This window comes from Oxyura jamaicensis, chromosome 5 (assembly GCF_011077185.1).
Source record: "Oxyura jamaicensis isolate SHBP4307 breed ruddy duck chromosome 5, BPBGC_Ojam_1.0, whole genome shotgun sequence".
Lineage (NCBI taxonomy): Eukaryota > Metazoa > Chordata > Aves > Anseriformes > Anatidae > Oxyura > Oxyura jamaicensis.
In genome coordinates, this window is record NC_048897.1 from 2,151,711 (window position 1) to 2,165,622 (window position 13,912).

Below are 13,912 nucleotides of genomic sequence, written 5' to 3' on the forward strand. Positions count from 1 at the left end.
CCCCCGAGCACTGCGCGCGCGCGGCCTGCCCGGGGCCCGGCTGAGGCGGTGCCCGGCGGGCGGCCCCCCTGCCACGGGGGGGCTCGGCGCCCCTCGCAGCGGCCGGATTAGGTAAGGGGGGACCCGCGGGGCCCGAGGGTGGCCGCGGGCGGCCCTCCCGCAGCCGGCCTGGTGTTCGCCGGCTGCTCCCTAACGCGGTCCTTCCGCGCGGAGCCCGGCGGGGTCAGGCGGGGGAGCGTGGGCTGGAGCGCCGCGCGGGTGGCCGAGGGGGCTGCCGCTCGTGTTCGCGGGGGAGTCCCCGGCAGCTCGGGAGCCAGCCCCCTGCTTTGTCCCTGTGCGTGGCTGCTGCCTTAAAACTCCTCGCGGCTGGCATCCCGGCGGGGCTGTGCGCGGAATTACTGATGGCTTGTGGCAGCGCCGGCCTGCGCAGCGTCCAAGGTTCAGCGGGGTGGAATAATTGGTTTTAATCTGTTTGCGCGTGAATATTTAATGAGCTGAAGGATATTTCGTATTTCTTGGAAAGCGTCGCGTTACGTTGTGTTTTTGTAGTATTCCTGCTGCTGGTACCGCCCCGCTGGGGGGCTCAGGGGGTGCTAGGAAGTTATTCGCGGATGAGGAGCGGGTGCTGGCCGCAGCAGGCCCCCACCTACTTTGTTGCTTTATTTTCTATTGGTTTGGGTTCTCTTTTCTGACATGAGAAAGCTGACAGGAAATCGGTGATGAAGCAAAGCTTCGAGCGCCGCTGGGGCCGGAGCAGGCGTCAGGCAGAAGTTTAGGTCGGAGCTGCGCTTGCTGGCTGTGGCGAGCTGCGATTTCAAGGCAGTCCCGAGCGAGCTTGCTTTGACTTCAGCCTCCAACCGGTAATTTTCACGTTGGGCCAGCTTTCCTAGCTCCAACCGATGCGTAAAGAAAAGGATTGGTCACGGCCTCAATTACGAGTCACCTCACGCTGCCCTGTACCGTGCCGGGGAGCGATCCGGCCCCGCTTGCAGAAGGCCAGCGGCGCACCCGCGGGGCTCCTCGTCCTTGAGCGAGGCCTCCGAGGTCTCGCCCGCCCCGAGCCGTTCGGCCACGCGAGCGCGTGGCGTGGCTCCAAGCCACCGCGTTGCCTTCAGCTCCGAGCCGCGCGTGTGCGAGCGCGCTGGAACCGACTTGGGTTCAGCTGTTTGCTGGCGCAAACCCCGGCTTTCGTTTCGCTCCCGGCCTCCCGCGGCGCTCGGGGTGGATTTTGCGCCGGGGGCTTGCTCTGGTGGGCACCGAGGCCCCGCTTCCCGGCGTGGGCGGCCGCCGGGCGGAGCGGGGCGAGGCGGGGCGAGACACGCGTGGCGTGGGCGGCCGGGTCGGAGCGGCGGGCCAGCAGCACCGGTAACTTTCCTCCCGGGGCTGGGGCGGCGCTGGAAGGTGCTGGAAGGAAACGGGGCCCCGGGAGTGCAGGAAGGAGCCGCTCGCCCGCCCGCTTGGATCACGGAGCAGAGGGCTCCGCTGCTCTGGGACAGCGCTGGGAAGGTTTCCCCCCTCCGAGAGGCAGCAGGTGGATGGGGCAGGCGGTGGGAAGGGGTCGGTTTATTGTGGCTGTCACTCTGTGCTCAGAGAGCCCCGAGCTCACCCGAGGTGCTGCCGGGCGCGGGATGGGGAGGTGTTTGCTTGTTTTGTGGCTGCTTGTTGCCTGTCCTTGTCTGCACTGCCCAGCTCTGCGCTTTGCCGTCTCCTTCACCTGTCGCATCCTGTCAGCCTGCATCGTGAGCTTTCCGGGGAGCAGGCTCGTCTGCACGGCTGGCGGTTTACACGGCACCATAAGAGGGTAACTTTGCTTCTGTTGGTGGTGATTTCTCATTTTACCGTGTCACTGCCACATGTTGTGCTAAGGTCTGGGGATCTGCAACAACAGGTATTTCGTTACAGCACTACAGCATCGCTGCTGAGAGACGCTTTCCGCCACAGATTTCCCACCCCCCTGCCTTTTTTATTTTTTTTTCCCCCTGAAGGCACCATTGGGCTCCTCACTGCAAGGCTTCTTCTGCGGGAGTCTCCAACCCTGACTCACGTCCGTGACTAACCATTTGGATCACTGTGTGTCAGCCAGTTCCTGGCTATGACTGCAGGTTATGTTTGCAGGGAAGACAGTCCTCTGAGCTCTGCTGCTCGTTCTGAGCAACGTGGAGCATCTGCTGCTCCCCGGGTGTCCGGGAGAAGGCCGTACTTGAGGGCAGGCAGCACAAGGAGAAGCTGTTTGCTCCTTCCTTTAGCGAGAAGTGGTCTTCCCTTCTAATTAAGGGAGCGAATTTGGCTTGAGAATTCCAGCCGTGTGTTGCTGAGCTCCGCCTTCCCTCCTTTGGGCTGTGGAAAGAGGGCATTGGACACGGTCCGTGTTGAGCCAGGACAAGATGGAGTTTGGCCTTGCCACACTTCCCTGCTACCACGCCTGTAACGCGCTCACCAGAAGGTTCCTGAGAGCAGGCTGCCTGGCTTCCCGGCCTAATCCCTTGTCGAAACCTGGCATTGAGCTCAGTATTTCTTTCTCGTGTGTTTACACATGTGTTCTTCTTTGCAGAAGGAGGCCAACAAAGTAGCTGGGAGAATAAACCCGAGGCAGAGTATGGAGAGTGTGGAGCTGCTCAGGAGCTCTGTGGCTCCTCGAGGAACCCTGCAGCTACTTGTGTAGTGAAGAACACTGGGAGAAGTACAGTATAAATGTATAAATTGCCTAATCCCCAAAAAAAAGGGAAAACTAGCAAACAGGAAACTTTATCACTGACTTGTGTCCTGGCTGTGTGCCTTGGGTCACCCTTGTCGCTTGTTAGCTCTCTGCGCCTCGTCAGCACGTTTCAGCCAGGAGGCGGGCGGCGTGCCGCTGCGCAAGTGCAGCGCGTGAGCTGCATCTCACACCTGTGGGAAGAGTGGTGTTTCCAGCGCTGTTATCTCTGTTCAGATAAGTTTTTCAGGAAGGGTGCTTTCTCTAGGAATAGCCGTTACGGCTCTCGGAGCACTTGTTCTTTGGTAGGGGGAAAGGTGAATGTTCTGCTGTCTTTAAATGTGCGATGCCGTCTTTAGAAGTGGGGATGGTCTCAGAGCACAGAAGTTTCATCTTCTGTAACTAGATCTGGTAAGTGAACATATGGCTATCGGGAAGGACTTCTTTCAAAATGTCCAGCTTTGAATTTCAGGACTTTAGCTGTCGCTGTTTTTCAGAAGTCATGTTCCCAGGGAAGAATACAGAATATAAGGTGCCTTGCCTTGAACCTGTTGAAGGGTGATGCTGCTTTCTGCTCTGGAAGCAGCTGCTGTGAAAGCCTCGTTGCCACGGGTCCGTGGGTCTTTGCATGTCGAACAGGAAAACTTGTCAGATTTTATGTAACCCCCCAGCAACAAGATCTGCAGGTCTGAAGACCTTGGAGAAAAGTAACTGTTTCAGAATTGAGGCAAAACTTAACATGCGAGGATGTTTTGTTTCATTGGGGAAAATCGCTCTGCTGCTCTGCAGGAGAGTGTTACTGCGTGTTCCTCACCGCATAATAATTCAGGAAGGCAGAATCGCATCCTCTTTGCTGTGGAAACCGTCTCCGTGGGAAGGAGCCTCATCTTAGGAGGGAATTCAGGGGAGTGCTTCCTGCAGTCAGGCACAGTTCTGCATCTAGGCCACAAACAGGTTCAACTTGGTCATGCTTCTGCTTCTGCTCATGTGTAAGTACAACATTTGAGCTAGCATTTCCATTGCGGTTCTGGCAGCTGGCAAGCTTTGGTTTGACTGCTACGTATGGTATCGTTAAATTAGATGAGGCTTTACGGGTTCTGGCATTCATTTCTCTGTTAAAAGTTCTACCCCCCTTGTGCAGTGGTGCTCTGTGACTTTCTGCTTACGACAGAGTATCTCTTTTTTCCCCGTTTTTGGAGCACAGACCAACTCCTTGCTTATGTCCTCACTAACAAGGAGACATCCTGGGAGCCAGCGTAGCTGGCAGTTTTAGACCCGGAGATCTCAACCAGATTTCCTGTAAGGTGAAATTACTCGCTTTATTAAGCATCCAAAAGAAAACGTTAAGGTGATAGCAGTCTCATTTCGTAACGTGAGTTGAAATATACACTGCCAAGCTTTTGAGTGTCTTATCTGGGGAGGGCAAAGGCTAATTCAGGTAGTGCACATAGGAGGGCAGAGCGAAAACCTGTCCTTTGTGTTTAAGGGAAGGGGTGGATGAAATACCTGTTTATTAGTGTGAAGTTGACGGTGAAATGGACAGAACGATGTTAGAGAATTAGAAATCTAATTCTTGTTTTGATCAGACCAAAGCCATTGTCTGTAGGATTAAGCAGGAGAACTGGGATGGGAGGATTGAAGGGCTTTCAAAGCCGTGCTGCAGAGCCAAGCTGAATTATACCTCCCTGGGATGTAAATAAAAGATGTTAGGTGAGTATTGCACTGGTTGCTAAAGCAGATGACTGACGAGAGTAGGTGTTCCCTGGCATGTTAGCTTCTGTAGTTTATTTAAAGGTTTAGAAATATATATAGGTAAATATACTTGTAAGATTTCTCAAAATGATCGGGGCATAGGAGTTGCATCCTCTGCCTCTCTGGGGAGCGGGGCACTCTTGGCCTGCTGATCCCAGCCCGGCTGCAAAACAGACAAGGCTGAGTGGTTTAAAGCCAGGCTTCCAACTTGCTGATTTTAAACCTTGGTTGGTGATTTAAGTAATTCACGGAAGCCTGGTTTTGCATTTGGTGTTTTCCCAAAAGGAAGGGACGTTCTAATTGGTGAAGCTAATTTATTAATATTTCTTGCTAAGCAGGATGACAGTGTATACGTACATCTGCGTTATGCCATTATATCACAGTAAGTGTTTACGTTAGAAAATAGTCACTTGGGTTTACTGGATGAGTAATTCCTGTCCTTGTGACTTGTGCAAAACTGCATTTGAATAAAAAGGTCAAATTAAAAACCTGCACAACTAAATATTTTACAATTAGACTATAATCAAGGACTGGATAGCAAAGAGAAATGCTTGCTGGAGTGTGGTGTTGTTCAGACTGTTTTACCGTAACAAGGCAGTGTTATCTGTACTCGGCAAAACGAACTGGTTGTTTTTGGTCATTGTGTCCTTCCAGATCTTAGAGCGAGCATAACTCATCCTCCCTTGTGTTGTTTTTATTCAGAGATTGGAAGAGAGAAAACATCTCCCCCCTGTTTTATGCTTCCCTCCCCCAGCGTTCAGTGAACTGAACTAATTTAATAATCAAATTGATGAAACTAATCTTTCTGTCCTTTTTCGATTGGTGCTTCAGTGGATTCTGGTTCCGTGGCCTTAAGAACTTCCTCAAGTTTAGGAATCGCGTTCTTTAGGCATTCCACTGCAACTGTGTTTGCTGTCTCTGCTTGGAGAACGTTTCTGGTTTTGTTTAAATGATTGTTTTAGGCCTTATCATAATTTGTCGTTGTCTTAGAAAATACATTTACTGAGTGTAAGCTTGGACAAATGCGTGTAAATTCCTACTTAAATAGAAATGTTTGGAATTTAAGCAGTCTATTTAGGGCCCTTATGAAACGAGGGCAAAGAGGTAGGCTTCTGAAACAACTCTGTAGTGTGTCTCGGTTGCCAGGGACATGCATGCAGAAATGTGCCAGTCCCCAAAGGACTCCACATGCTCCAGCAGTGACTTTTCCTGGACTTTTTCCATCGTCACGCTGTCAGATATGCACATGTAGTGGCTCCTTGAGTACCCACGCGGAATGTTTGTGGGCACTTGACGCTGCGCTGGAAGAGCCTTTGAGACTTGCCCTGGTGGCACTTGCCTTGACTTGCATCCACAAATGGAGTCCTCACCAGCGTGCTTCAGCTTGCATGAGTGCTGCCACCGAGGCAGGGCAGCTCACCCAGCTGCACGCTCGGAAAGCTGAAGAAGAATTTGTCGTCCTGCCTTCCAATACTGGCTTGGAGATTCTGGTGTTCTGCTCATAGACTGCTTCCCCTGCTGACTGCTTCCTCTGTGGGAGAGGAACAGTTTTCTGGTCTCGGTGGAAGGGCTGGGAAGAAATGTGACAGATGGCTTCTGTGTTTGCAGTTGGTGAGGGACACACGTTCCTGGGCATCAGCAGGTGTGGGCAGGAAGCCCGAGGGCTGTGATTCAAGGTCCGTGTAGCGCACGGGTGGAAGGTGTCGGATTCCTTTAGAGAGGGAAGAGGGAACTTGAGTTGTGAGGAGTCTTTTGAAATATAAAATACAGATGAGCTTAGGTCATGCGGTGTAGCTGCTGTTATCTAAGCATGCCTGAGAAGAAGGGGATTAACTTGCTGGGTTATATGGGACTGAAGAAAAAAATTCCCTTGGTCTCCAGAAAGCTGCCAAGTTGCTATTTGTTTTTCTTGAAGTAGAACAGGTGTGGTGAATGCAGAAACCTTTTCCTGAAGAAAACATGTTTTTCCTCTCTGTTACCAGCACTTTGAGGATATTTTCTTATCACGCTTCTTCTAGCAGAGGTTTGGGCATGAAGAGGTGAAAACAAGGAGAGCCTGGAGACTTTGTCCTGCCTCATTTCGGTATCAACTCCAACTGGTACTGCCTGATACTTGCTCTGGGTGGTGCCTTCTGCAGTGTCCCAGAATCAGCGGCCATCCCCACCCTTCTCCCTTGGTGCAAGGAGCAGAAGAAGAAATCCAGCCACCTGCTGGCTCAGCCCCGTTGCCTGCTCCCACACGCTCGTACACGTGCTCACGTTTTCCAGAACTGGACTTGGGTCTGCAGCTGTTTCTGACCGGCTGGGTGGTAGGAGCGCGCTGACCTGTGTAATGTTTGCTTGCTTGCTTCATACAGCCCCTGCCAGGGCATTAAGGTGGGCAGAACCGCTGGCTTGTGTTATTTCCGTGGGTTGCTTGTCAATTCTGCCATTGGCTTCCTCATCCTCCTCCTCCTCCTCCTCGTGGCAGGGTTGCGCAGGAGCTGGGAACGGAGTGGGCTCCGTGCAGTATGTTCCTTATGACAAACCCTGACAATCTCACGGTTACGTTCTTCTGCTTTTTTCTGTTAGAGCTTTTGTGCGGGCTTTCAATCTGTTTGGGGCTGTATGAATTTGGGCTGTATAAAAGCATCGGGCTGTTAAACCTCGGTCCTTTTGTGCTTCGTTAGGGCTCTTTCTGGGTGGAGATCACCTGTAGGACCGGGGGCTGCTGTCCCGGCCGGTGGGTGTGCCGCCGGCGCGGCCATTTCACTGGCTGCTGTTGGAGCTGCGGACTCTGTCCGGCTCTGGACTGTTTTCCAGCTGAGCATTTGTGGTGATGTCAGGCCGTGTGAGAAGGGAACATGACTTGGCAGGACAAAGTCTGCAGAAAGTTCAGCTCCACATTTGGCCAAGAGCCTCGGAGGGAATGAGATCCACACACACACATTCTGCTGCTCAGGCTGTCACACGCCCTCTCACATGCTCCCTTCCTGTCACACGGATCCTCTTTCTCTCATTTTCAGGCCTTTAACCCTTCCCTTGTACCTTTCACTCTCTGGCTTTATTTAAAAAAGAAAATAATTCCCCCCCTTATCCTGCCGATGTTGTACCTTGGAAGTGTTTAGCTGAAATGACCCCCAAAGCAAAAGTAGACAGCCTGTGCAGACCAGGGTCCAGAACAGTGAAGTCAAAAGCAGGGCAAGTTTGCCTTGCACAGAGCTTGCAATGATCTTTTCTTCTGCGATGCTGGTCTTTACTGTGTTTCCTGGCACTATTTCTCATCTCTCTTCTGCGGTCTTCTTGCTGATGTAGGTTTGGGCACACAGATCTGCTGTGGGGTGGGAAGCCCTGCCTCTCTTCTCTCCTTTCAGAAGCAGTGGTAGCAAAACCTGCCAAAACGCATCCCAGGTAATGGAGGAGTGGGGAAGAGGCCAACGTGTGGAACAGTCAAGCTTTCTTCGGAGCAATCTAGACCCAGTCCCAGTATCTGTTTTATCTGGGTATTTCTGTAGCGCTGTCATTTCTTCCTGCCCTCTGCACTACATCTAGGGATATTTCTATGAATGGGAAACACCGCTTTTCCCCTACTGCCCTTAAGGGAATCTTAATGGTTTTCCTGCCTGTTTTGCAATCCAGTACTGTATTTCTGTTTTGCCTGTGAGCAGTTGTATTTGTTTTGATAGATGCTTTTAGGTGGGATGGTGCTTGGATACTAAGTGCTGTACAGATACTCCATAAAAAGGCTGTTTCCCAGAAACACTCCGGTTTCCGCTACGGTGATGTGCAGCATGCTGATGAAAGTACTCTTGGGGTGGGAGGAAAGGAGGAAATCAGAACAAAGAACAAACAACTGTACCATTAACAGCCCGTTCCTTTATTCTCTTCTTCCCTCTCTTGTTACTTGTTAGATGTTACTCCCTGACCTCATAGAGCTTTGTGGAGATTAAATTATTTTTAAGGAGACAACCAGGTAAGCAGTATGTTCGGTTATTATTCATCATTATCGCTTTCTACGTGCAGAAAAAGGCCAATTTTTCTAGGCAGAATTTCTTTGATTCTCTTACTGGCCAGGGACTGGGTTTAGGCCTTTTCCCTGGCATCCTCTGTCAGGTTGTTACTTTAGGCAGTCATCCTTGTTGTTTGTTTCTGTGTTCTTTTATTTCTTTCTTAGTTCTGGTCTCTCTGCAGTTCGGAGATAGCATTGGGATAACATCCCAAATCCTTCAGCCTTGTGTTCCATGTAGCAGAGCTCTAACCTCTGTGGGGCTGGGGGTCATAAAGGAGGAACACAGACTCCAAGGCAGAGTTTTGTTCAGCTCTCTGTAGTATGGTGCCAATGCAGTGCTCCACAGTGCCTGGAGAGAGACGTTCCTTTCACTCTTTATTTTTTCACTTCCGTGCAAGCCCCATTTTATAAAAGCTCTCAGGCTTTTTGAACCTAGCCAGTTGTTGCCATTACCTCTGATCTAGATGACGCTGGGTATTTCCTGTCTTTTTTGAGCCATGTTCTCTGACAGGGCTGAGGAAACTGCATCTTGAGGCTGCTACTTTAAAACTTTCAAGAGTGGCTAGCTGTTAGGTTTGGGGTAGCTGTGTATGCTTGTGTAGAACAAGGTACTGGCGGCTGTATAAAGCTAGAGAGAGAATCCAGAGACAGCAGACACTCCAGTTGTGTTTTCTGGGCTGCTATGCAGTGGCATTTAGAAGGAAACTAAGGTGAGATCTGTTCTCATCTCCAGCCTTCAGCAGGATGTGATGAACCGTCGCTGCATGTAGGATGCGTAAGACCGGGTCAGCAGCAGAAATAGCGAGCTGCAGACAGCTCAGCTTTAGTTTCCCACAGTAGGGTCTTGCTGCTTAGCAGATAATTTCGTCGGAGGAGGTTTCCTAGGTTGCTTGAATACTGTTCATGTTTGATTTTATTTATTTATTTATTGGTCTGGTGGTGAGGGTAAAAGTACGAAGGAATTACGTTAGCCGATGCAGGTGTCCTAGGAAGAAAAACAAGCAAAGCAAAATTGCCACGGTGTACATACGCTTAGATGTGCAAGGGGAAAAAAGACTTACTGATAGCTTAATTTGCATGGGGAAATTATGAGTGGTACTGGTGGAAGAAAGCTGATGCTCTTATAAAGTGAATTTCCATAGGGAGAACTCGCTGTTACAGCTGGTGCTAACAACCAGTCATTCCAGCGACGGGGCTGCAGCCTGGATCCCCTGCCTTACCTTCTTCCCGAGGAGAGGAGCGGCAGGGAGCTGCCCTTTGCTCCTTTGATAGGAGGAGGGGGGCAGCTGCTTGGCTTCGTGCGTTTCATCCTCCTGGGAGGAGCACAGATGAGATTCTTCCTGTTTGAAGCTTCTGTCAAAGCCTCAGTCGTGCTTCCTGCCATCTGAAGGTCGACGCTGATAGCGGTGTCAAACTGGCATTTGACAGTTCAAGCTGAATTTGCAGCCAAATGCTGAGGATTACTGCAGTTCAGCCCCGAATGGCAAGTTCTGCTCGTGTTGTCCCCCACAGGTGCTGCAGAAGTCGGTATCGCTCCTGCTTGCAGGGCTCTGCCTGCTCCTCACGTTGGGGCACCAGTCCCCAGCTCACCTGGCTGGACAGAGCTGGGGACGAATGGCTTGTCATTTTATAAGATGTCTTGGGGGGGGGGGATGCTGCTGGAACGTCTTCCTGGCCATAACCCAGCGCGTGCTCTAGTTTTTGCCATTTGGGGATGGTTGTAGTCTAGGTTAGCCAGAAGCTTGACAACTGAGGTGGCAGTGACGGTAGAAAGCCTGGGAGGAGTAGAAGGGACGAGCTTTGTTACCCAGGCCTGGCTGGTGTTGTTTTCCAGAGTTCAAGGGAACTTGTGTCAATGGCCTTTAGAGGAATTTCATGTCAGCAAGGTGGCCACATCAGGCCCCATAGCACTTGTTATTCATTTCCAGGTAATTAACCAGGAAAGAGTCTGTCCTTTCTAACCATCATCTGTTCTCTCTCTCCCTTTCTGCCTCTTACTCTCTTCCTTTGTCAGAGGGACTAATGCCTCCGTGCAAACAGGAAGAGAGGCGAGAGAGCTCCCTGTGAATGAACTGCAGTAACCTCCCTTCTCCTCTCAGCTGCAGGATCAAGGGCATCTGGCTGTGGGGAGGGAGGGAGGGAGGGAGGAAGCAGAAAGGCACGGCCCACTTCAGGATCTTACCCACCCTGAAAGCAGGCGCTGTATAACTCTTTTCCCCTAGCTCCTTGTGTTGACACGGCATGCTTTGATCAGGCAGAAACCAAGAGGTGAAGACGAGGGCAAAACCTTTGTCAGGCAAGGACTAATGAGACAGACAGGTAATGAGAGAGGGGAGGGAGCATCTCCTGCTGGATGAGACGTGAACGGAAGAGCTGACTTCTTGCAAAACAATTGCTGTTGGGGTGAGAAGCTCTTTTGCAGAACTTGTAAGTTCTTGGGCGTTATTGGAGTCAGCACATTCTGTCTTCTTCTCAGGGACAGTTCGTGAAGCTCTGTTCCCAAATTGCCCTGTGTGGGAAAGAAACACATTTGTGTTGTGAAGACACAGTGAATTTGGGTTTTGATGAGGAACAGAGCAGAAGTACTTGGGGCTGATTCTGCCCTGAATTAGGGTATTCCGTTTGGTAGTACACTCGTGGCTTTGGACCCTAATTCCCTTTTCTAACCAATTTGCAAATGTTCACTGCAGAAAGATTTCTCTTTTGCTTCACTCCCGTGTATTCTTTTTTACCTGAGGTGGATGGAACTGGCTCGGAATTTCTGCTGCTGCAGTTGTTTGTTTATAGAGGCATATTCTGTATGTCAGGAGCATCTAAGTCACGTTGGATGCGGATTGATAAATGTCCGCAGAAATATTTGCATTGTTGTAATAAAAAGTCTGATTTTGGAAGGAAAATTAGAAAGTCTGCCCTCCAGTCTCAGAGAGCTAAAAACACCTTTAGGAGGTTTGCCTGTAATAGCCTGACTGTCCCTTCCCTGTCAAGCCTCTGAGGAACAGGCAGAATCCATCTTCAGAATAATCCCCCCTGTCCTGCTGTACACCATCATTAGACCTTCCTGCTTCTCTTCCCTGTACTCTTCAACCAAGTGACACACAGGAATATTTTAGTCTGTGGTTGTTAGTCACATTTGCTGTTGCCCTCTGAATACTGCCGTGGCATCCATAGCTGAGCAGCTTAGAGACATCACGCTGTGTGCTGAGACCAGACTAAAGCCAAGGGTGGAGGCACAGCCCTAAGGAAGGCTTCACCATGAGGGCCGGGTGCTGCAGCGAGAACTCAGGCGAACTCGGATGCACCACTTCAAAGGAAGAGACAAATGCCACAAGCAAAGCTCGTGCCAGCAGTCAGCAAAGTCACGGGTAGTAAGGAAGCTGGTCAGCAGCAGGAGTCAGAGCCAAGGTAATGGGATGGGGACTCTCAAACTCAGAGCCAGAGAGGCAGAGGTGGGAATAAGACCGTATACCTGGGGACAGGAGACCCAAGTGTGGCAGCCCATCCCTGTGGAGCATGGTCGGGAGCGGCTGGTAGGACTGCTTCGTGGGGTTGGCAGAGGTGGCAGCAGCTTGTAAGGCTCGCAGGCAAGTGCTGCACACTTGGGCAACTCGTAGCAGTTAGCTGAAGCTTAGCTTGATAGTGCAATCTTATATTGCACTGATAGAAGCAATATTGCTTGATAGAAGCAATCACGAGGCAGCAGCTTTCTTACCAGTATCATTGAGACTGAAGGTGGCTTGTGGACTCCTTCCAGGTTGTGGATGTCTTCATGCTTCTGTTGCATCAAAATGGATAATGCAATTTCAAATGGGGTCGCTGCAGTTCTCTGCAGAGAGGGCTCTTACAGCTGGGGCCCAGCTACTTTATTTTCCTCAGTCACATTATAGTTCTTTCCCTTATTTGCAAACATAACGTTCAGAACTACTCCTTATGCTATCCTGTTGCACTGCTTTGCACACCTTGCATTTTCACATTTTCTCCCTCCCATTGACAATCAAGTTGATGTTTTTTTTCTTGATTTTTAATGGTTTTCACGCAGAGTCTTACTTTGTTCTCAACGTGACAGATTTGCAGAGATTCTGTTTCTGCTCTGAAAGGTACAAGTGGCTCTTTCCACTTTCTGCAAAGGGAAACCTGTTACATACGTACTTCTGACCCTCCTGTGGACCTCTTAGTAGTGCCAGTACTTCTTGAGAAATGTGATGATGCAGAGGAATGAGCTAGGATGAGCTGGGAGTAATCTTTTGTTTCTCTGAGACAACTGCAAGGTCCTGCCATGTTCTCTGGGGAATTCTCTGAAAATACTCTGGCTGCTACACCAGAGAAGGAATAGGAAGAGCACTAGGTTAGTCCTTATGAAAGAATTGGAACAGCAACGTCTCCTGAGGGGCTTTGTTCCCTGCTAGTGCTGTAGGGTCCGTGAAATGTCAGTCCGACCATGTTTATTTTGTTCCCTCAGCCATTTATATCTGCAGCCAGCTTTTGGTACCAAAGATAGCATCTCTGGTGTACACACCGTGCATTTAGATTTCAGCAGAGACCATTAAGCGCTGTTTTGACCCAGCTTTCAGAGGTAGTTTCGGAACGGGTGCCGGCACACGTATTGCATGTCGGAATGCATTTAGAAGGCAAAACGCCAAATTATATCCCTGTTTTAAGTACCTCTGGAAGATAAACCTTCCCATCAGACGCAATGGCTCACCAACAGCCCGCTTTTTTAGACCCCCACAAAGGCACGGTCCTGTTGACACGCAGATGTGTGACCCCCGAGCACAGTCATGTTAACACATGAATACAAATGCAAGGTCTCTGCTGATGCTGACGTGCTGCAGAGAGCGCACTTGTGATTCATTTTAGAACTGAAACCTAACCATTTATTTTCTCTTGGCAGAAGGCTGTAGGATTTTGTAACTTACCAGGACTCTGATCAGTAACTCCGCTTTTGAAAGATACCAGAGACTTGCGCAAACTTCCTAAAAAGCTACTGTTTCGTTGGAGCTTCCAGTGCTTGGAGGTAAAAGGCTTGTTGTGCTATTCCTCCCATTATTCTTGCGCTCCGCAGTACGGGTTCTCTGGAGATGCACTTGCATCTGGTCTGCTTCCTGGCTCTTATACTTGTCCCAGAAAGCACCAGGCAAAAAATGCCAAGGAGAGGACAGATGTTTTTAGCAGAAGAGTTACAGTAACTGCACCCGGCTCATTTGGTTTCTTTATCTGTGTGCTGTGCTGCCCAGAGCCACATCCTTTACTTACCCTCTGTGAGCATGGGACAGAAATTAGGCATATTCTGTAGCTTTGTGGCTGGTGATGACAGGCCAGCTCAAAGACTTCCAGAAGAGTGCATAAATGCTTTAGCTGGGCTTGGAAGAAGACTTTTAGCTGAGCGTATGGGTTGAGACAAAGCTGTTGCTGGAGGAAGTAATGAGGGTTTCTGGCAGTTAACATGAAGTGCAAGAGCCAGGGCTGCCACCTCTAGTCTTTGT

General features: G+C 50.3%; 1 protein-coding gene across 3 annotated transcripts in view; it reads left to right on the plus strand.

Moving 5' to 3' along the window:
* Positions 1 to 58: 58 nt before the first annotated feature.
* NR1H3 (nuclear receptor subfamily 1 group H member 3) overlaps positions 59 to 13,912 on the plus strand; it is a 30,142-nt gene continuing 16,288 nt past the window's right edge. For 2 of the 3 annotated variants that reach the window (XM_035328837.1, XM_035328840.1), the window contains exon 1: positions 59 to 111. The gene's annotated coding sequence lies outside the window, so the exon portion shown is untranslated. Of the gene's footprint in view, positions 112 to 13,325; positions 13,444 to 13,912 lie in introns of those variants that run through there. The other variant, XM_035328839.1, reaches the window with a different exon arrangement.